General features: G+C 45.2%; 1 long non-coding RNA gene and 1 other non-coding gene across 2 annotated transcripts; one reads left to right on the forward strand and one right to left on the reverse strand.

The window, feature by feature from the left end:
* LOC120865645 lies at positions 1–23,707 on the reverse strand. The gene is made up of 3 exons (XR_005721469.1): positions 23,439–23,707; positions 12,406–12,503; positions 1–100 (listed from the first exon to the last, which is right to left on the reverse strand). It is a non-coding gene; the product is annotated as an uncharacterized LOC120865645 (long non-coding RNA).
* TRNAG-CCC lies at positions 4,038–4,110 on the forward strand. Its single transcript has one exon. It is a non-coding gene; the product is annotated as a tRNA-Gly (tRNA).
* Positions 23,708–24,337: the final 630 nt, after the last annotated feature.

The raw sequence follows: 24,337 nt of genomic DNA on the forward strand, positions 1-24,337 counted from the left end.
CTGGGGCTAACGCACTGCCAGCTTCGACCCACAGCGTTCCCGCAGAATCTGTTAATGTAAATGATCTGTCATCTTGACCAGCAAGGTTAAAGCAAGGTACCTGTTAAAAGAAGAATATGAAGAGCCTCAGAGCAGCACAGAGAGTTCAAGCACGACTGTTTTATCGGAAAGGTCAAGTTCACCTTGTGTCAGGCACTTGGGCTAACAGTTACCGATAAAAGGAGGCAGCGCCATCAATTTTGCTGGCTTTTTGCTTCCTGGGATGTTCGTCTCTCCCCACCCACCTTCATCAGAAAGGCTTTCCTGGGTTTCTGAGAACCTGGGCTCCTTTGCAATTTCTTCTTTTGCCGCCGAGCAAGCATAGGGCTTGGACTCTCTTTATTTCTGCCCAGTGGGTCCTTCATAAGGCTAATTTCCAGAAAACAGCCTGGGTCCACCTGACTTTTTTTTTTTTTTTTTTAATATTTTCCATTTTAAAGTTTTTTTTTTTTTTTTTTTTTTTTTTTTTTTTAAGTGACATAGCTGCAGTCTGCAGCTGGGCCAGAAGGGGGAGGCTGAATGAAATGGATTCCAGCAGGTCTGTAAAAAAATGTACTTTATAGGGGTGGGGGGAGGGGGAGACGGGAGAGGGGGTGGTTAGAAATGCCAAGAGGAAGAGAAGGAAAGGGGAGGAAAATCAAAATGATAATAATAAAATAATAATTGCAACCATCATTTTAGCTCCCTGGGTGCTTCACCTCCGTAGGCGTGTTTAATCCTCACAATCACCCCAGGAGGTAGGTATTAATAGCCCCATTTTTCAGATGAGGAAATCAAAATGCCAAAAGAGAAACTCTTCAAACTCTCAATTTGTGCACTAATTTTAAGGCTGTTGGATTGTTGGGCTATAACCAAGTCATTTCATAAGTAAATACTGGTGGTTTGATTTTTTTTTTTTTAATTTTTAATGTTCACTCTTCTAGGCCCCAGGTCAGTAACCGAATATGTGGGAAGTCTTTAAAAATACCAATGAGAGCATTTGAAATAGCACAGCTGAAAACCACCACTCTGCACACTGAGCTTCATTCAGAGTTCAAGGTTGGACATTTTTCTCCCACACAAATTCAACAGAACAAGAAACCACAAGAATTGAGCGTTTTCCAAGTTTGAACAGGGGAATGGAAGAACTTCAGAAAAGAAAAAAAAGCATGAAGGGAAATTTATTTGAAAGTACTTCTCTGAAAACTTTGCACCTCAGTTTCCTGGCTTCAAGGTCCTTGAATCCATCTAGATATTTAACATATAGCAAAACTCCAGTGACAGTCAATAAATATTCAACAATATGCGTATGTGGCCCATTTCCTGATGGATTTAATACTTGTTAGAATTTTCCAGATGAATCACCTCTGTTTTATCCAAGGTCCACACCACAACCAGCTCTGTATCTGCCCTTGCCATGGACCTTACCAATATCGCCCACCAGGCTAAACCTTCTCAGAATGTACTAAATGTAGACTTTTTTTTCTGTCAACTGTATCTCTGTTGCCAGACTACGAATGTCCCCAAAGTATGTCCTAGAGAGACTTCCATATAGTAAGGATTTATTAAGTGTTGCTGAAGGCATAAAGAAATGAGTTTCAGCAGATTATATATCTTGATATTTTGGGTTTTTTTCCATGTGAGAGCTTGGTGGCGGTGGGGGAGGCGAGGAGAGGGTTTTTTCTTACCCTTTTCCCCCCATTATATTTCAATTGAATTTGTCAAGAGACTGAGAGTTTTATTTTCCTAACATGAATCACTTATGATCTAACAAATTAATTACCCATCCATCCTGCCCTACCAGTGAGGTCATGAGAGAATGGATGAGTTCAGTCAACCTCCTCTGGACAGCAGTGTCACAGCCCCCACTTAAGAACTCGGGTTCAATGCCAAAATTGCCAGTTTAGGTTAGAATCACACTTAAATGTATCTTATTATACACAGAGGCACACAAATGCAATATGTCATCTTTAATGGTTCAGAACAAAGCCTAAAAAAATAGTGTCCTAGCACAGATGAATTTTATAACCTTTGATATATGGCTTTCATTATTAACAATAATTTCTGTAACTGCATCCAAATTCGGGAAGACACCCGATGAATATTAATTTTATTTTTGATTTATTTTCCACTCCCGGTGGCTCCCTCTAGGGCAGACCTGCGTTCCCAGCGTCCCTTTAGCCCTGAGATCTTAACATCCTCCAGAGTAAAATTCTCAGGGTCCCGGGGACCGCCTGGTTCCAGGAATACTGTGTTTGAGGTCTGGCTGTTCTGCTGGAAAATGAGGAATTTCTTTTTTCCCGTTGCATTTTCTTACCTCTTTATATGTTACAAAGACTTCCCTCTCACACACCCTTTGTCATTATATTAAAATCTAATTGCAAGACAACTCTCCTCACCTAAGTCATCAACAAAGCCCAATTATTTCTAATGCATGCAGAAGGGGGGGAAAAGTGCCGACAATAAAAAGGCAGGCAGTAACCTAAGCCTTTTTCACAGTCAGGCTTCAAGTTCACATGTGAATTTATGCCAGTTTTGACATTAGCCGAAAAAATTAACAGTTCTCAAAAATGAAACTCTCACAAAAGGGGTTTTGTGTTTCAAGCAGAATAAATTATAGTGTGATGTTATTAAAACACTTAGTTGTTAAGTTGCCAAGAAAATCCAGTATATTCACACAGAGTCGAGGACCTGTCTCCATGCAAAGTAATTAAATTAGATTTATGGGCTGCATTACATCAGTGTTTGATAGTTCATTTTTCCTTTCTTCATATTTTGCCCTGCTTTATTAGAGCATGTGACAGATGGTAAAAATAGTGTGAAGTTTCTTGGCCCTGTGCTAAATCCCCTTTCGGTAGTATATCTCTCTTCTGTCAGTTTTCCCCAGCGATGATAAATTAACCTCTCTCTTTGTATCCCAAGTGTGGCAGTAAAGCTCTCTTTGACACAGCACCATCACTTTATCTTAATCTGTGCTGTTTCGGGCAGAGAGGGAGATGATGCAATCACCACCAAGGAGTTTAAGGAGAAGATTTATGGTGTCAGAAAACGGGAGGATGATTAATATAATATGCATCATTATATTTTTCATTTTGTCTCATTTGTCGCCTTCTCTGCAGCCAAGGCCCGAAGTTCGCCGGGGTGGGCCGTCCTCGGGACAGACTTTCACCCCGGGCTCTGTTTGGAGGGCTGAACCCCAGAGGGCTGGCAGGTGGAGAGTGGCCGATTCCTCCTCCTGGCTCCTCTGGCATCCTCAAAGCCTCCAGGAAGGGGATGAGACTTTTCTCTCCAGGGACGGGAGCCGGCTTCCTGCCTTTCCCAAAGGGAGGCGGTGGCACCTGGGTCTGCTTGACACAAGCCTCCCCTTTGGGAAGGGGATGTAAAGAAGGTCTCAGGGCCCTGTTTGAGGTGGAGCAAGTGCAAGTGTTCCCTGACACTGAACAGGAGTTGGGGCTATCTAGCCTCTGAGAGACACTGCTGGCAAGACCAGAAGAAGCAATGCCACATACAATGTTTTTGCAGGAAAGGACTTCTTATGTCCCTTACTTACAATAAAGCTGTATTTTCCTTCAGCTACTCCTTGGCTAGGAATTGCTTATATCTGGAAACTGGCTTTATTCACTCAGCTCCATGAGCATGTGTCAGCCTGGCCGGGTGACCAGCACTGAGTCAGACGCTGGATGGGGACAAAGGAGCCGAGGGCCTGGCCCTGCCCTGAGGAAGCCCACGATCTCTCTAGTCGGGCAGCTGTTGGCCAAAGGCTGTGAGCATCCCTCCCTCCCAGGTCCTGCCAGCATTGAGAATGCTAGGGGAGGGTTCCTGGATCCCACTGAAGGACGGTCCCTGCATCAAGGGAACCAGACACATTACAGAGAAGACGGGCATAATGAGAGGCATAACGGAAAAAAAAATCACTCAAAGTGGAAAGGAATCCTGGTATATCTCCCCCAAAGTGAATAATCCTTTGCGTAAATGAGTGATCATTTCCTCTGCTTTAAAACTCTGCATTTTGGGGAACTTCCCTGGTGGTCCAGCGGCTAAGACTTTGTGCTCCCAATGCAGAGGGCCCAGGTTCAATCCCTGGTCAGAGAACTAGAGCTCCCATGTGGCAACCAGAAAAATGACCCCACGTGCCACACCTAAGACCACTGCAGCCAAGTAAATAACTTAAAAAAAAATAAACAAAAATCTGCATTGTTCACTATTCACAGAAAGTGAGGTAACCCTCTAGAACCCCAGCCAACTGAAATAATTCAACATGGTTTTCCTCCAAGATGGGAAGCACTCAGTGGCAGGAGGCCTGTCTTGGGACATGTTATTCATTTGCCAAATCTTTTCTTTTCTAGGGCTGCCCTACTCCCCAGCCCTAGGGAGAAGCACCAGCATCCCTGGTTTCTGTTGCACGAGGTAACCCCTCAACCCCATCATAACTGATTGGACTAGATCTAGACCACCGGGATTCTCCGTCTCTCCCAGGAATTGGAACTGAGGCAGAATAACAGCCAGGTGGGCTTCCCTGCTGACTCAGCAGGTAAAGAACCCACCTGCCAATGAAGGAGACACAAGAGACGCAGGTTTGATCCCTGGATCAGGAATATCCCCTGGAGAAGGAAATGGCAACCCACTCCACTATTCTAGCCTAGAACTTCCTGTGGATAGAGGCACTTGGTGGGCTACAGTCCTTGGGGTCGCAAAGAGTCGGACACGACTGACCACACACAACACAATAGCCAGGAGACTGGAAGAGAATTAGAGTGTGGTAGCCACGCGTTCCGGGAAGCAGACTCACTCACAAGGACAACGCAGATGGTGGGGTGCAGTTTATTACACTGGCAGGCCCAAGGCAGAGTCTCCTCCTAGCCAAGGACCCCGACCAACTTTTGTGAAAATCTTATATACCTTAAGTGTACTGCTCAAGCTCACATCTCCAAATTCCTTAAACCTAGCCTGGAAAGTGGTTAAAGGGAGATACACTCAGGTTACAGCCATGATTCATAATCAGAAGGGTCAGCTGGTTGTACACTGTAGCCTACACCAATGGGTGCCATAAAGATTACAAAGGTGATTGACTACATAGGGGATTATTGCCTTCTTTTTGGTGATGGGAAATCTTGGTATGGAATCTGGTATTTATCAGTTCCAGAGGCCAGTTCGGCCGTAGGTATGTTATCCCCATGGTTAACAGGCACATACTCCAAAGCTCACTGACAGTGCAAGATGGGGTTTCCTTCTTTTTCAAGATAGAATCAGCTCAGCCTGTTCCTTTCCTCCTTCAAAAGGAGATGCTGAGGGCAAGGATTATAATCTGCCCCAAGAAAAGAAAAACAGATTCAGAGAAGTGGAGACAAGAGGCAGAGGAAGGGCCTCTGGGGTCCTGGAAAGATTTTCCATGCACTCCATGAATCCTTCAGTCCCATGAGGCTCCCTCAAATATTTAAATCCGCCCTGTTCCTCTTCTTTTTTTTTTCCCTCTAAATTTATACGGTGGTTGGGCATCATTTGGGGAGTTTGAGCAGAAGAGTGATACACTCAAAGCTCTCTTTTGATGTAAAGTATAAACAAGTGGCGATCCTACAATTAAATCATTATAATTTTAGAGTCAACGTGCTAACAAGCTTAGCTAACAATGAAGTGGGAGGCATTACAAAGCATTGAACTCTCCTTTATTCACACAAAGGCTGAATTTCAGCATCATGGAAAGGAAGTCTTTGTGTTGGCTATAAGAGAAGATGCTTGGGGTACTTTCCTAATATGTTAAAAGAATAAGAAATACCCACTGATAGTCAACAGAAGGAGAAACAAAGAAAATATAAACATACAAAATGTGTTATCCAAATGAGTCTCTTTTTTAAGGAGGACAAAATATAAGGAAATATTAAAAAAATAAGTTAGGAAAGATGGAGTAGTAAAATTATAAGAATAAAAATTCACCATAAATGATATTAATACATCCAAGTTCAAATGTGATGAACTGGACTCTTCTTGTTTCAGACCCCATAAAACTTCTTTGTAGCCTTAAAATGGGGCTTCACAGGTGGCACAATGGTAAAGAATCTGCCCGCTGAGGCAAGAGATGCAAGAGACGCATGTTCGTTCCATCCCTGGGGTGGGCAGATCCCCTGAAGGAGGAAATGGCAACCCACTCCTTTACTCTTGTCTAGAGAACCTCATGGACAGAGGAGCCTGGCAGGTTATATACAGTCCATGAGGTCGCAGAGTCGCACACAGTTCAGAGCACACACACACATATGCACGCACGCACGCAGCCTTAAAATAAATTCCCCCTTTTTTCTTAAAGCAGATCAGATTGTTTTCTGTTGCTTGCAACCCAGAGTCTTAGCACACCTGCATTTCCATCAAGTCCTTTCTGCAGTGCTGCTATTCCAGCCAGGTTGACTTCTCTTGTTGTTCACACCAGGCCTTGCTCACTTCTATACATGTATTCCAGTTGATTCTTTCACTGGAAATGCTCCCCTCTTTTCCCACAGTCTAGCCTGTTCCTAACTCAGGTGCCTCCTCCCTCATGAAAATGAACCCAGTCCTTACTGATGATTGCTCCCTGGAGTTTCTCCTTGGAGTCTATGGGCCCCATTCCACAATTAATTTTATCCTGTAATGTGTGTCATGCTACCAAGGCTAATCTGGTCTTTCCAAAGAGACTCAGCTCCTTGAAGGCAGCAGCATATCTTTGAGGCCTTGATTGTATCTCTTTCGCTGCCATTGGGCTTCCAAGTGATGTTAGTGGTAAAGAACCCACCTATCGGTGCAGGAGATATAAGAGATGTGGGTTCAATCCCTGGGTTGGAAGATCCCCCGGAGAAGGAAATGGCAACCCACTCCAGTATTCTTTCCTGGAGAATCCCATGGACAGAGGAGACTGGCAGGCTATGGTCCACAGGGTGGCAAAGAATCACCTGAAGTGACCTAGCACACAGCATCTGGCTTCACTGGGGCCCCTCTCCCCAGCTGGACCACTCACTGTCTGGCCAGACTTGGTAGAAAGGCTGAAGAACGGGGGAGCCTTGGTTGAGACAGAGCAGATACGTCTGTTGCTTCCCTCTCCCCAACACAGAGGATTTTCTTCTCCATCATCTTCATCAGGGTTTGTGACCTCACTTCAGCAGGACGAGAGTAAAAATACCATCCTGGGTTATGGAAGAGGTGATGCCATTTACAAGAGAACCTCATTTATCGCTGGCAGAAAGAAGTTGGGTCAGTTAGCAGAGACAGGGGGCTATGTGTAGAAAACCCAAACTTTGGATGAACTAAGCATCATTGCAACTTAATTTTGGAAATCTAAATATACGAAGTGCATTAGCTGATTTTATTTTTGGCAGCAGACTTAGCCATTCTAATCATGTTTTGCTCCAGCGAATTTTAAAATTAGTTTGCATTTCCTAAGCACACATCAGCTGGGCGAGGGCTGAAGGAGGGAGGGTAAGGAGAGAAGGTGCTAGGAGAGAGCCGGGTTGGGATTAAAACTTCCCTGGCAGATGCTTCACTAGGTGGATAATCCACACGCAGGTATGTGAAAGCTGCCTGGAACTGAGTCCTTAGCCTTGGAGAATCTGGATGGTGGAGTGCAAATAGGCGCCTGCTCAAGATAATTGTAAATAAGAGGGCAAGCAGAGAGGGGTGGGGGAAACTATTTATTTACTTTTTGAATGCCTTCTGGCCAAAGAGGAAATTTTGCAAAATCAAAAATTCTGGGTGATGGTAAATCAACTCTACTTATTTGTGGAGTTGATTATTATCTCTACTAACAAGATAGTAACATTAAATGACAAAAAAAAAAAAAAAAATCCATGTTTCCTTTGAGGGTTTGGTGTGCTTTGCCAGTGATCTCTTTACCCTCAGACAGATCTGGAAAGTGAGAATGGACCAGAGTCTCTACTTCGTGGGTGGCTGACATACATCACAAATCTTTCCCAAGTCTGCCACCACGCTCAGGGATATAGTCATAGTGATTACTGGTTATGGGACCCCCTGCTACGATGTAGATAGTTCACATTCTATTTGAACACCTTCACCACAGCCCTGGAGGCTGGGCTGAATAAGCATCCCCATTTCACTGGGGAGAGGTTAAGTAACCTGGGGAAAGTCACACAGCCAGGAAGTGGTTGGGACTGAAATTCAGTGTTCAGCCCCCAGCGCCTGTCCCCTTTTGACAGCGCCCATACCTCTCAAGAGATACAGCCTATGCTTTGTCCTGACCAGTTAGAGGTCACTTTTTTTCTTTTTGGCTGTTTTAGGGCTTTTTGTAGCATCCACGGACTTTAGTTACAGCGTGCAAGCTCTTAGTTGAGGCATGCAAGATCTAGCTTCCTGACCAGAAATCAAACCTGGACCCCCTGCATTGGAAGCACAGAGTCTTTCCCACTGGACTGCCAAGCGGTTACACTTCCATCTCCATTTAGGCAGGATGGAAATGAAAGACTGGCAAGGCTGGCACACTCACCAGTGCTCCCAGGACGTCTGTGCTGGTCTCAGCCAGGCGGCCCCATGTCATCTACAGCAGGGGTCCCCAACCCCCAGGTTAGGGACCAGGAGTGTTTCACGGCCCATTAGGAGCCAGGCTGCACAGCAGGAGGGGAGGTGAGCAGTGGGTGAAACCAAAACCATCCCTCACCGATGGTTCAGGGAAAAACTGTCTTCCGCAAAACCGGTCCCTGGTGGGGCAAACAGATTGGGGACCACTGATCTATAGGACTATCCTTGATGGACAACCATTCCTTGCTGGGAGCACAGCTCTCTGGGATCTAACGAGGGTCTGACGGAGCAGTTGACGGGGCTGCTCTGGCCTTGAGACTGAGAGCAGCCAGTGGCTTTGATCGGTAGCCGGTTCAAAGGGAAAAGAAGACAGCACGCAAACTAACACAGTCCAGCCTTCGTCTCCATTATAACCTGCCCCTACCGCCTTTGGGAATCTATGGAACAAATGTAGGCAGCAGTTCTGGGAGGAGTGAAAAAAGATAACCACAAAGGAGTCTAGTTACAGTAAGGATAGAAGAGTTTATAAAAAAATGATGTATGAGGAAACCAACATTAAATTAAGGACTGTTTAAAAGAAAAAAGGATCAGTCCAGGTTCTCCAAAGAAACAGATCCGATGGGAGATATTTATATGTGTGTGTGCATTTCTTACAGGTGTAAATATGAAATAATATATACAATATATGAAATATAATATATGAATATATATTCAATAGCACATGCATATGTTAAAATATAATAATATATCATATGTGAATATATATTAAATAATATAAATGATAATAATCTATATGAAATCAGGAGGTATATTTTAAGAAATTGGTTCACACAACTGCGGGGGCTGGCAAGTCTGGAATCTACAGGGCCAGCCTGCAGGCTGGAAAGCCAGGCAGGACTTAATGCTAAACTCCAACTTCAAAGGAGCTGAAGCAAAGCTTCTCTGGAAAGCCTGTTTTTGCTCTTAAGGCCTTTGACTGATTGGATAAGGCCCATCCACATTATCAAGGCTCATCTCCTTTACATAAGGTCAACTGATTAGAGATGTTAACCATAGCTATTGCAAAATACCTCCATGGCAACCCCTCCCCTGGTGTTTGATGAAATCACTGGATGTGGGAACTTAACCAAGTTAACGCATTAAAAACTAAGCATCACAGTAGGATTACCCTAATCCAACTATTTTCACCGTTTTGTGCTCCCTTCCCGTAATTACATACAAATATATTTTACATAGTTGTAAAAAACTGTATTATAAGAATTTACTCCACTTATTTTATGGATATAATACATGTTCATTATAGAAAATGTGAATACATAAAAATTTGCCATTCTAATTTCTTATGTAATTTGTAAACAGTGTTTCATGTTTATAAGGCCATCTCTTCCATGGAATTACAGGCACCATAAGAACAAGGAAACAGGTGCCATTTGTCTTTTTATGCCAATCATTAATTATGGTGCCCCGCACATACTAGGTGCTCAATAGACATCGGTTGAAAGAATGGATTTTGTTCCATAATGCCAACACTTATTATTTGTAATAGCTACGTAATAGCCAAAATAATATACTAAAATTCTCTTAGCTCATCACCTAGTAGTAAACATTTAGATTGATTTCAGGTGTTTTTATTTTCCAATAGTAAGGTTTACTGCCAAAAAGTTCTCTGTACACAGGCATTTTTCTTTCATTGGAATAACTCAAGAAAACTTATTTGTACGTGCCCTCCTTTAGAGTACCGTGGCCTTAAATAATCACACTGATTAGTCAAACTCTTGATTAAATTAGAGGAAAGTATGAGTTGAAGTGACTGTTTGAAAGATCCATTGAGACTAGAATAATAGCCTCATAATAATAACGAGGCATTGTGAAGCTCTTCAGAAAACTGAACCCAAACAAAACTGAGCTTGTGGACACTGAGTCCCACAACTGCCTTCTAAGATAATGGGACTGGAAGCCTGCAAACTACATTCCCCAGGTCCCTTTGGTGGTGGTCTTCCTGTTAGGTTTCGCCTAACTGGCAGAGCAATCAAGATGAGAAAAGAGAGGAAATGGCCTTGCTCTCCATTGCCCTTCTCCATCTCTCGCTGTGCCTCTCTTCCTCCTCACGCTCAGCCCTCAGCCACTTCTCTTCCTTTCCTTCCTTCCTCTGAGAGGGTTTCCTCCATGATTTCAAGCTGCTGAGGCTGTGGGCCACTGTCTATGATCCTAGGTTCTGGAAATCGAATCTCTGACTTACCTTCAGTTCTCCTTTTCCGCCCTTTGACTTTCTAAGATCTTTGTAATACATGCCCTGTATTAAATATCCTCTTTTGAAATGTCTAGGTTTGTTTTCCTGCTCAGAACCTGATTGATAAAATAAAGACAGAATTCTTTAAGGAGGAACTGGTCACCTGGTTTTGTCCACCTTTGGTCTCCAAAATCTTAACTTTAGGAGTCAATCTGGATACACACTTCAGAAATATTTCTACATAACTACATTAACCATATTTTTTTTTTTAGTTTCTGTACTTCATGTTATGACATCTTTAAAAGCTTGATGCCTGGGGCAAAACTGCCATTCCCAGAGCAACCATTTCCTTAGATATAGCAAAGGGCTCACCAAGATCACGTTTCTCATCTACTAACCAGCCTGTGTCATTGCTAGCACTTTTTACATTCCAGGCCTCATTCTGATTTCCTCCCTATGTAGATATATAGACATGCTTATCTATATCAACACTTCAAGAAGTTCTTCCAGTGTATGCATCAAGAAGATGTTAGGAGACAGTTTATAAGGACTGAAATTATACCTTGTATTAAAAAACAAACACTACAAGGAACAGCAGACATGTTGATATGCAACTGATTATAAAGGTTTAGGATCATCTGATTTCAGTTCTTCTCTTTCCCTAAAGATCACCCTTAAGCATATAAGGGGAGGGGTATGGTCCAGGCAGTATTTTCTTCTGCACTTACTCCTGCTGTCCGGGGAAAACATCAAGCCTCTTCTTTGACAACTACTGTTACAAATCTCAGTCTTGACTGATTCACTTTTAGTAGGAAATATCTTTATTTTCCTTTCTTTTCTCAGGAGATTAAATAGGGATTCGTGGTATGAATACAAGCAGAACCTTAAAAGGAAGTTCATGCAAACTCAAGGAGCTGGGCAATCTTCACAGGAACAGAGTATGAAAAAGGCATCATAAACCAAGTGGACACTGTCTCTCTTTCTCTCTCCCTCTCCCTCTTTCGATCACTCCCTCCCTCCTGCTTTTTAAAAAAAATTTTAAATTTATTTTGTTTTCATTACTGTTGGTTGCACTGGGTCTTCATTGAGGTGACGGGCTTTCTCTAGTTCTGGAGAGAAAGGGCTTCTCTCTAGCTGTGCTGTATGGGTTCCTCATTGCAGTGGCTTCTCTTGTTGCAGAGCATGGCCCCTAGGGCATGGCCTCAGTAGTTATGGCACACGGTCTTACTTGCCCCGCGGCATGTGGGATATTCTTGGACTAGAGATCGGACCAATGTCCCTTGCATTGGCAGGCAGATTCTCAATCACCGGGGAAGTCCCCTCCCTTCTTTTTATTCCGTATCCACTTCTTTCTAAGGCTGTGCTCACCCCATACCTGGCTCTGTCTAGCTCCAACACGCAAGAGACCCACGTGACCCTCCAGCCACAGGGGGTTCAACTCCCACCCGCCACTCTTAGCTGCCCCATCTCCTGATGCCACTGGAGTTCTGTGGGTGGCTTCACTTCCCCGTGTGTCCAGCCAAATGCTTACTGGGAGGCCTGGTGATAGTACAACTCCCTTCAAACCTGAAAGCTGCTATTTTCTCTCTAAGCAAAATATTCTGGACACTGGACTATGGGAGAAGAGTTTTCCAGCCCTTTTAACCATAGGAGATTTTTTTTCCTACCTTCTCGCCTCAAGTTTGCTTCAAGTCCAAACCTGCGTCTTGTTAGTATAATCTGTTATCTCCTCCTCAGCCAGAGAACAGCCTCCCAATACCCGGACCTTAACAAAAAGACAGTCATTTGTCCCGGCAGCCAGATCATCGCTCCTGACTGCCACCGAAGACGGCATCCCCAGCCCTGTGCCGCTCAGCATGCAAGGCGATAAGGGTAGAGCGGCAGTACACGCTGTTGCTGTGCTTGTTACTTCCCTCTGTGCAAAGATGTGAGCTCCTACAGATGGAGGGGAGCTTACAACTGCAAGAAGAGGAACTAATTCAAGAGGGTGACTGGGAAGCACAGCTGACAGTGGACATGGGGAAAAACTGGACTTCCTTCATTCATCCTGCAAAGATACAGCGGGTCTCCATTCCACACCAGGCCCACACCATTCCAACACTGTGGATGTGGCAGTTAACAAAACATATGCCTTGCCTTCTTGGAGTTCATATTCTTAAACGTCTAAGGGAAGGAGAAAGGGGTGACAGAGGATGAAATGGTTGGATGGCATCACTAACTCAATGGACGTGAGTTTGAGCCAACTCTGGGAGATACTGGAGGACAGGGAAGCCTGACCTGCAGTCCATGGGGTCGCAAAGAGTCAGACAACTTAGCCACTGAACAACAAGAAGAAAACTTCATGTAGAGGTAACTGCTATGAAGTCAGTAAAGCAGAGCATTGGACAGGGAGAAGCTGGAGAGGTGTTGGCTGCTATTTTATTGATGTAGGCAATGAACTGGAGAGGGCTGGGGGAAGGAGGGGTGCAGTGCAAATACCCTGGGGTGGAAAAGTGAGCTGTGTTACCCTGGATGTGGGAGAACTAGGAGGGACTGTGGTTACTGTGACTATAGTTTAATAAAGGAAGAAGAAGGTCAAATGCAACACGCTCAAATGTCCACTTAGAGAAGGCATCAGAGGACTTTTGGCAAATTTGTTATTTTGAAAAATAAGAGAAAATAGTATCCCCAGGCCTAAAGCTGTGTAGTAGAGTAGAGAGAACTCCAAACTGGGAGTTAGAAGACTTCGAGCTATCTGGTCAGATGAGTGCATTTACTTAAGCCTTTCTTTTTTCAGCAAAGTTGAAATGACACCTACTTTAAGGGTTTTGATGAGAATTAAATGTGACAGTGTATATAAAAGTACTAGCTTGTTGTCTGGTATATTAGATTCTCAGACACTGGGAGCTAAAGCAATGAGACACACTACACCCTGATTAGTACAGCCCTAACCCAGAAGACTGACACCATCAAATGCTGGTGAGAATATGAAGCAATAGGAATGCCCATTCACTGGGAATGCAAAATGGGACAGCCACTTCAGAAGAGAGATGGGTAGTTTTGTAAAAAACTAAACATCTCTGACCACACAATCCAACAATCCTGCTCCTTGGTATTCACCCAAAGGGGTTGAAAAGCTATGTCCACACACAAACCAGGATATTTACAGCAGCTTTATTCATAACTGCCAAAACCTAAAAGCAAACAAGATGTCCTTCATTATGTGAATATTCAATAAACTCTGGGCATCCAGACAATGGAATATGACTCGTCACTAAGAAGAAATGAGGAATAGATAACAAATAGATGGAGGAACAATGGAAATTTTTCTTGGGCTCCAAAATCACTGCAGATGGTGACCATGAAATTAAAAGACACTTGCTCCTTGGAAGAATATGACCAACCTAGACAGCATATTAAAAAGCGAAGACATTACTTTGCTGACAAAGGTCCGTCTAGTCAAAGCTATGGTTTTTCCAGTAGTCATGTATGGATGTGAGAGTTGGACTATAAAGAAAGCTGAAGGCTGAAGAATTGATGCTTTTGAACTGTGGTGTTGGAGAAGACTCTTAAGAGTCCCTTGGACTACAAGGAGATCAAACCAGTCCATCCTAAAGGAAATCAGTCCTAAATAATCACTGAAAGGACTGATGCTGAAGCTGAAGCTCCAATACTTTGGCCACATGATACAAAGAGCCGACTCATTGGAAAAGCCCCTGATGCTGGGAAAGATCGAAGGCAGAAGGAGACGGGGAGGACAGAGCCTGGCCTGCTACAGTCCAGGGGGTCACAGAGTTGGATGCACGGGAACTGACCTGAAGAAGAAATGAGCTATCAAACCACAAGACACACAGGAGCCTTAGAGGTATGTTACTAAGTGAGAGAAAATCTGAAAAGGCAACGCACTGTATGATTCCAACCGTATGACATTCTAGGACAGGAAAAACTATGGAGACAGTAAAATGGTCAGTGGTTGCCAGGGGTTGGGGGCAGGGAAGGATGATTAGGAAAGATCCAGAGGACTTTTAGGGCAGTGAAAACTACTCTGTGTTACTATAATGATGGATACATGCCATTATACATTTGTCCAAACCCACAGAATGTACCACACCAAGAGTGAACCCTAACTTAAAGGATGGACTTTGGGTGATAATAAAATGTCAATGGAGGTATCAGTTGTAACGCACGTACCACCCTGTCCGGGGTGTTGATAATGGGGGAGGCTGTGCGTACACAGAGCAGAGCACATTGGGAAATCTCTGCACCTCCTCTTAGTTTTGCTGTGAACCTAAAACTGCCATAAAGATATAAAGTCTTTTAAAAAATAGTGAAAAAACAAGCCCATAGTATTTCCAGCCTGTCATTATGGGACTATGGACAAGTTACTTAAATAAAAGGGACAGCTACCATTTATTGAGTGCCTGCCTGTGGCAGACCCTGCACTGGGCATTGTTCATGGGTTTCATCTGCTTCCCCATTTGTGCAGCAAGGGGATGGGACCAGATCACACCCAAGCTTGGATCATTAAAAGGGGCCCTGCTGAGACCTCCCCACCCCCAGGCCCGGGAGATGAAGGTCATTCCAAAGGAACTCAGGACAAGAGCAGCAGCACAGATGGGCTGAGACACAGAGCCTTGCAAGCAATCCCCAGAAAACCACAGGGCCCTTCAGGGCCTCTCAGAGATTCCTGGAACACAGTGCAACGTCATGGTGCACGGTGGCACGTCCTGAGCTGAGATCTGCTTCGTCTAATAATATGACGCTGCAGGAATTTACTTTTCCATCCTCCTCCAGGAAGGCATTAAGACCAGATGGCAAAGACCTGGGGGAATTAGCACCATGAATGCTCTTCCCTGCCTGCAGTGTCACCCCCATTCCACACTCATGTCCTTTTTCACCCCAGATGAAGCAGCTACCCCGAACAGACATGGGGAGTTGTTGATGAGGGCAGCAGGCGACCTGAGAGTTGAGTGTGCAAGAAGCCTGCCTCAGATGCAGGGTCCACCTGTTTCATCCTCCTGACATTAACAATGCATCTTTCATGGACTTTCTATATGTATGGAATCTAGGGAGACCGTGCCTTGGCCAGGAGATGGCACCATCAGAGACTCGAGGACTCAGAGACCTTGGAACGATCTGTTAAATTCTTAGGAAGCTATTTCTTTGATTTCCCCATGGGCTTGTGTGCACGTGCTGATTTGCAGGCCTTGCCCAGAATAAGAAGCTTCTCTCATCCTTCCAACAGGAGAAGTAGCAATGGTCACGGTTCTCATTCTCCAAGCATCTAAGAGGTCTCCAGCCCTATGCATATTTAATTCTCATATACATTATTCTCCTTGAAGCTTCAAACAAGAACCAATCACAGATGAGGCCCTGAGATGGAGAAGTACTCTGTCCAAGGTCATCAGGCAAATAAATATCAGAGCAAAAACTGGAAGCCAGGCCTGTCCTATTCTAAAGCCCAAATTCTTTCTGCTGAGCCCCTGCTGCCTCTCAGAATGCAATGGAAAGACTTCACAGAGCTGGAGCCCACACAGGTGGGCTTATTTCCCAAGATGCTGCAGGGCAAGGAGGGGCAGGTACAGGTCAAGCTGGCCCTGCAGGAATACTTTGTGTCAAGTCCCTGTTGGGAACGCATCTCAAGCCCAGAAGAACTTAGCCCCCTAAGAAACAGACACCTTGACCTTCCTCCCTGAGCAAAATATGTCCTGGGTGTCAGAACTTGTTATCCGCCCAGCCAACTTCAATTAGCTTTCATTCTGTCTTTGTCTCTCTTGTTTAAGACAAGGCAGGGCTGGGGGTCCCAGGAGCTTTGTTACCAGGAGACAATCACCTCCCTTCCTCTGGTCCTGTCCCTTTCTCCCAACGGGAAGTCTCCCAGCTTAGTTTCCATGGGCAATCAGCGGGGCTGGGGGCAGACAGAAAGGAAATTCCTTCACTCCATCTGCTCTCCCCAAACCTGGGGAAAGCAATGTTTCTCCTCCACCCCAGCCCCAGGGCTTCTCCCCTGCTCTCTGCTCCCCCAAACACACATCCCGCCTCCGCAAAAGAGGCTGCGGGTAAAGGTTTTTCCATTTAATTTCATTTTTCATCATTTTTACCCCTTTTGGATGGTTCACATCTGAGGGTCTCAGTGGATTAACTGGCCAATCAGATTTCATTATGAGCCCAAGTAGTTCTTATCATTAAACCTGTAATTTATTTCTTCTGTGTTTCATAAAATGTGAAATATTACCATTCTCCAGGAGCTTGAAGAGAGCAGGGATGCTCCATTAAGTCCAGCACTGCTCCTCCAGAAGAGGCCGTAATTATATGCGGATTTTTTTTTCCTTACAGCTAAGTTTCTACTTGCAGATGCTAACAAAAGAAATAAGCTTTTAATCCAAACATAATTAATATGAATTACCTCCCCAGTACACCCTGGCTTTGCACCATTAAACTTAATTTTTGTTTTGCATGATAATTGTGTTATCATTACCGTTTATAGGAGAACCCAGGGACCCTCACTTTATTTTCAGTCAAGACTAAAGGGACTGGAAAGGACTTTCCTCCCTTCTGCCGGTCAGGAGCCTGTGGGCCAGCTTTCCGGATCTGTCCTTGTGGCTTGGGGAGCCTGGGGTCATGACCACAGAGGGAGCAGGGGACCTCCCTCCAACAGTAAAAGGAAACAGATTCCTACATATCCCGTGGATGATTTGTCACCCAGGAGATGGGCTCATTCAGAGCTGCTGTCTAATTATTAGAACGTCATCATAGTCATCACTATCACCATCATCATTATTATCACCACTGTTATTACTGCTCCGAACTGTAATTTCTTGGCAGCATGCTCCAGCCACTGTGCTACTGGTTATTTCTCCCAATGATCTGGGGATCCTGGGCTGAATTCTTTAAGTGAAGCCCCAGAAAATAGTAGATTGAGCATCAAAGGCCTGGGTTTCAAGCAAGTTTCCATTCAAGACATTGTGCAAGGCCATCTTTCTCTCTCTCTCCCCTCCACGTGCCTCAGTCTCCCTCTCTCTCTCCCACTCTGCTTCCTAAGGAAGATTCAGATTTTTATAAATCTAAAGAAGGAAGCTAAAAGCGCTACATTTATATATTGGCACCTCTTCACTGATTAAAGAATCATTGCATATCTCTTGTGGACTAGATACTGTGAGAAATAATATGTATACACAGAGAGAGAGACGCACACACCAACCCTTGTCATCAAAGAATTTACAGTCTAGTTGAGGGAGGAAGATAGATACCCAAATGGTTTTAAAAAGGAGAGGAAATGAATATCAGCAGAAAGCAACAGTATCAAGAAGGCTAATGGAGCACCTACCAGTGTGAGCACCGTTAGTGACGCAAAGGTGAAGACTGAGTGAAGAGTGAAGAGCTGCGGGGCAGGATCTGTGGAGGTGACATCATGGAGCAGAAGCAGGTAGAGGAGGGTGGGTGCAGTCCTGGGGGAAGGACCACGTGGAGTGTGGTCTAGGAAATGAGGGAATCACATTCGCCATGGCAGGCTAACCGCGTGAAGGGCAACAGGAGACAGGCTGGAAAGGTCATCTGGAGTCAGAATACGGAGAACCCTGAACACCAGATAAGGTCATAGGGAGACTCAGAGTCATTTTAAAATGGGAAGAGGAGGTGGTTTCAAGGAAGTGGCATGGAATTCCCGTGTCACTTAGCCACCTTGATACTGCGGCTTTGTGCTGTTATTCATTTCCTCCCCTTCTGAAAATATTTGGGTGTCTATATTCCCCCCTCAACTAGATTGTAAGTCCATCTCACTGGACCACCGTCCAGTGGTTAAGAATCTGCCTGCTAATGCAGGGCACACACGTTTGATCCCAGATCTGGAATGATCCCACATTCCTTGGAGCCACTAAACCCACGTGCCATCACTATTGAGTCTGTGCTCGAGAGCTTGGGAGCCACAACTACCGATACCTGCATGCCCTAGAGTCCGTTCTCAACAACAAGAGAGGATACCGCAGTGAGAAACCCACACACTGCAACTAGAGAAAGCCCAAGGGCAACGGCAAAGACCCAGTGCAGTCAAAAATAAATAAAGGCAGGGGCATCTTCAGCTGGTCAGTCTGGGGGCGCCTGCAGGAGGCTTAGCCAAGGGAGGGGCTGAGGCCAAAGAGGCCAGAGAACCGTGGCCGCAGTGAGCAGAAGTAAGGACCTCCACTTGGATGGGACAGAACCACTGGGAAGAGTAAATACCTTAAAGAGAATCCATGGGACTTGGTAAGAGAGGGAAAAAAGAGAGAGACTGGTGGGTGGAATTCATGGAAACGCACGAGATTTAACAGAAATAATCACCACCCAAAACATGATGCACAGTGCCTGGCACAGGGCAAGCATTCATGACTACTGACGTTTGTTAACTGTGGTTAGCGTTTAGTCCTGTTTGGTCATCCGAGAGTCCCTGTGGAATTGTCCAGGGTAGTTTTGTTACACATATTACATAGCTGGGCAAGCAAACTCCCTAGAGATGAAGGAACTATCAAAACAGAATCTTTCTTTCCAGGGACCAAAGCAACAACCATTGCTCTTCAGACTCTTTCCTCAACCATATTGCTATTTTTAAAATCACGGTGATGATAAAAAAAAAAAAAAACCTTGCCCAGACCAGGCCCCACAGGCAGTGACAAAAACAAGCATATTAGCACATTCAGTGGCCTCACCAGGAAGTGGCAGGTCTTCACCGGTAACATGCTTTTCTTTCTCGGGGGCAAGGGAGGGGAGGGGAGTGGGGTGTTGAGATACTGTTCTTCAAGGACACTGGATCGCCATGACATGGGCCCTGTTTTTCTTGTGAGTCCAACAATCTTAATACTGTATTGCTTGCAGAGAAGTTTTGCTCAAAGGAAGACCGTTCTACAAATGGTTTCTATCAAACTCATCTTTGATCAGGGAGGTAAAAATAGAGGACAGATTTTAAATTCATACAAATTTTAATTTGACAAACTGGGTATTTGGTTGAAAACAGATCAAATGACATTCAGGAGTAATCAGTGCAAAGTTTTAAGCCTACGAGAAGGGGGGAAACGATACCATTAAATAAGTGAGGAATTAAAAACTGGTGAAAGAGTGAAAGAATAAAACTTCATAGGAAATGACCAGTCCAAGCAGAGTGAATAACAAGGTGAAAGTGATTTGCAGAAAAGTTCTAGTGCTTTGCTGTACACTGGGACTAGGAAATCAACACTGAATATACACTGGAAGGACCGATGCTGAAGCTCCAATCCTTTGGCCCCCTGATGCAAAGAGCCAACTCATTGGAAGAGACCCTGATGCTGGGAAAGATTGAGGACAGGAGGAGAAGGAGGTGACAGAGGATGAGATGGTCGGATGGCATCACCGACTCAATGGACATGAGTTTGAGCAAACTCCGGGAGATGGTGAAGGACAGGAAAGCTTGGCGTGCTGCAGTCCATGGGGTCGCAAAGAGTCAGACACGACTTGGCAACTGAACAACAATGAGCTAAAGGGAAGAGTGATAGAAAGGGCTAGAGAGCAGGGCCTGTGAAAAGATGTCAGACTCCAGAGTTATTTCATCCAGAGTGGAAAAATCTAGAAGGAAGAGGATGAGAGGGCCTGGGTTGATTTAACGATGCGTTTTAAGCCCACGAAAGGCTCTTACTGTCAGAGAATGGTGCCCAGCTGGTCCTCCCCGTGTCCTCAGAGGAGTAAAGGGCAAGGAACCAGTCTGATTTACTGTGGCAAGGACATGTCAGTCCCAAATGCATCACCTTGGAATGATTACCTTGGAAACCCATGTAGAACAGATTTCTTTTTCCTGTTTCCTCACCTCTGTCTCCCCCATCCGGGACAACACGAGATTCTAGATGGTGACTCCTGTCAACCAGATTCCCCTGAGACCTGATATTCAAAATACCCCAGAATACAGAGAATGGAGGTGACCCTGAGTGGTCCTCCAACCCGTCCCTCTGACTCTGGGCATCTCAGCCATTTGAAACAGGTCTCTAAACTTAGTCAATATGGGCTTCCCGACCCATCTATGGTGGAATCTTCCTAACCCATCTATGGTGGCATCCAAAAATATCAGCACACAGAGACATATGATCACATCCTAACACCTTTTTAAAGAAAAATTAAAAGCTAAAGTCAGCGGGGTGGATGAAAAGGAAGAAGCAGGATCCTTCCCGGCGGCCATAAGAAGAGCTACAGAAGGCAGAGTAGCTCCTGGCGCAGGGGGACCAGACCTGGAGACTCACTCCCTTCTTCCTCTTGTTTGTACCTGCACACAGTTGTGGATATGACCAGAGGAAGTGAAGGGCCTACACGATCCCAGCTTACGAACCCAAGAAGAAAGGGTCCCGTTGCTCTCCTGGCAGGAATGGCTTTGTGTCTTAAATCAGCCACTGTGAAATCCTGTCTAATGATGCAACATCATCACTGGTCCCTCAGCATGAGGCAGCTCTGGGTATTGATAAAGAATCTGCTCCCTGGAGACAAGGGGCTTGGAACCACAGCAGGTCACCTAACCTCTCTGTGGCTTTGTTTACTTATCTATCTGTAAAGTGGGGATAAGCACTGTATCTACCTTGTGGAGTTGCTGGGAGGCTTAAATGAGTTAATATGTGGAAAGGGCTCTGATGGTGCCTGGTACATCTTTAACTATTAGGGAAGTATTCACTAATTTTTTTTTTTTTTTTGAAGACTCTGCTGTGATGAACTACATTGATCCCAAATCCACATTTGCACTCTGAGTGGCTTCCTGCTACATCAAATTCCAGCCATCAGACTCTTTACCTGTCAAATATCCCCCTGGACTGTATGAACGTTTTATCCATTATGCAGAAAGTACAAATTCTGAATCTTACATGTCATCAACCAGGGAAAGAGACAAACCTGCCTGAAGAGAAGCTTTTATATAATTCTTTAATAAAAGGTATGTATTTTAAAGGATTTCTGGCAAAGATACTCCCCAAAAAAGAAGACTAAAAAAAAATCTTTCACAGTCATTGCTACTCTGGTCCCTACTCACCTACTGTTGTTGTTTTCTCCCTGTATTCTGATGGGCACTTTAATGTAACTAACTATTCCATGTATCACTACTTCCCAAAACTGTTCTGCTGAGCCTTAATGCTGAAGGATGGTAATCAATGTTGGTTGGATAAAGGACTCTGGGGTGAAATAAGTTCAAGAAGCGATAGGTTAAACCACAGAACTTCTCAGAACCCTTAGCGTTGATGTGCACGCAGTCTTGAGAGGGGCATAGGACACCAAGCACTTCCCGAATATATTTGACACGGGAGTTGTATTCCAAAAGCCACGATGGAAAAATGCTACTCTACAACTTTGTATTCTGCTTATCATAAGCACTTCTGTGCTTTCCCCGAACTTTTTTCCCATCCTTTTAAATCACTGCATAATAATCTACTAAGAAGATATGCCTTAGATTCCTCAAGCATTCTGTTACAGTGAAACATTTAGGTTAATTTCAACTTTTCACTAGCCTAAATAAAGTTGCAGCTAAGACCTTTTTTGTCGTGTGGGATTTCAAAACAATGGAAGTGTTTAGGATTTCTTTCTTAGATTCCCAGGAGGAGAATTATTGTGTCAAAGGGTATTCACGGTTCAAGTTCATGGCACAAGGTGCCAATTTGTTTTTCAACAAGCCTGTATCCATTTTCACTACCCAGCAGCGTGTGACGGTGCCCACACACCACACCCAGAGCAAGGCTATCGGCCAAGATGCTAAAAGAGGCGCTGCGGACGGTTGCTTTCATCAGCCTTCATTAGCACACCTCTGGTGGCAGCCTATGCAGCTGTCAGATCCGGTGCCAGCCCCTTCCCTCTCTTGCCTTCTCTCTCTCTCCAAACAGACTCAGACGTGCCTCTGGATATGCCATTTCTAAGCTAACTGCACAGGATAAAGTCCACACCAACACCCCACTCCCTGACATTAGGGAGACTTCAAAGAGGCTCTCCTCTCAGCAGCTAAATGTTTAACAACCAGCTCTCCAGGGAGAAACAAGCCCTGGTTTGTAGCATTTGGTGCTTACTGCAGAGTAGTTCTCTCTGCTGTTGCTGCTGTTTAGTCATTAAGTCGTGACTCTTTGCAACCCCATGGACTGTGGCCCACCAGGCTCCTCAGTCCATGGGATTCTCCAGGCAAGAATACTGGAGTGTGTTGCCATTTCCTTATCCAGGGGATCTTCCCCACCCAGGGATTGAACCCGGGTCCCCTGCTCGGCAGGAGAATTCTTTACCACTAAGCCACCTGGGCTGGCTCTCATCAAGGCTGATTTCAAGCAAGCAACCTCCCAGCACAACGTCACTGGACTTGGAGGTGGGAAGAGGTGAACCCGGTGGGCCCTTGTGAGTCAGGAGCGCGGCTCCAGACACCCTTGCCCAGCTGCAGTTACAGAGTTTCTCTCTTTTCTCCCCGTGAAGGACTCTGCACCCCTATCTGTGTGCTCCTCCAGGTCCAACCACATCCAGGGTCCCATAAGCCCTGTGCTCACAGCCCCTGAGCTGTAATACTGGCTATGCTCAACCTATACCAGGGCTTCGGCCTTAGTCACTGCAGAGGTCCACGGGATTCAGCTTCAAGGACCCTAGCCTATAGATGCTTACCCCTAAGCCATCAACTCAGGCAGACTCCACTGCATAGCTTCCCGCCCTTCCCACCCACACCCTCTGGGCTCTGGACACAGAATCTTGTCTCAAGCTGCACCCACCACCAGCTTCTTACCTCTGATTCCACTTTCAGACTAATCAAGCTTCTGACCTCCTTCTCTGCCTCCAGTTTGCAAGAAAGGATTTACCTCCTGGATCTGGTGGCAAATTCAATTTTCACATTCATGAACCAAATTCGATGAGATTTTAAAATCATTCTCTCTTTCTCTGGCTGTTGCAGAAACCCTCTCTCCCTGCCCCCGCCACCACCCATGAACATGCACACACCCACTAAGGATTGAATGGTCCCTGAACCCCATGAGAATGCCCTGGTACCCTGCCAGCCCTCCACCCCCAGGACCTGACCCTATCCACTGTGTTCTCAACTGAGTACGGTCAGAGAGTCTTAACTTCTGGGCTGGAGGCCAGCAGACTTCCAAACTGAACTCTGAGCTGGAACACCTTGCCGTGTGCTCTGTCCATCTGACTGGATAACCCATGACTGTCTATTCCAAAATTACAACTGGAAATACCTTCATCCCCAGTTGCCGCCCGAGCCATGCCAAGAGGGACAAGTGGGGCTGCCAGTCCTAAGGTCTCTACAAGTAAACACGTTCCCCATCTCATCAGGCATGCCATCCTCCTGGTGAGAACCCCCTCTGGCCCGGCTGCCCACTCTCCCTCCCATGATCCTCCACAGGGACCAGCTGACCATTCTCATGTCAGCCTCAGCTAGGACAAGTGAGCCAGTGCTGCAGGAGAAGAGAGCAAAAGTGAAAACCGCAGCCGGGAAAGGAAAAGGGGAAAGGGAAAAAAATGATGCAGCAAAATGGAAAGGACCTGTAGAAGGTACCAGACGATGACAGGAGGCATTCTGCGCTCCAACGTTCCCCGGGGTTTCTAGACCCTAGAAAACACAAACCGTGGCTCCCACCTAAAAGCAGAGAAACGGCTGGATTCCTTCAAAGATGCCCA

This window comes from Oryx dammah, unplaced genomic scaffold (assembly GCF_014754425.2).
Source record: "Oryx dammah isolate SB20612 unplaced genomic scaffold, SCBI_Odam_1.1 HiC_scaffold_7, whole genome shotgun sequence".
In the NCBI taxonomy this organism is placed as follows: domain Eukaryota; kingdom Metazoa; phylum Chordata; class Mammalia; order Artiodactyla; family Bovidae; genus Oryx; species Oryx dammah.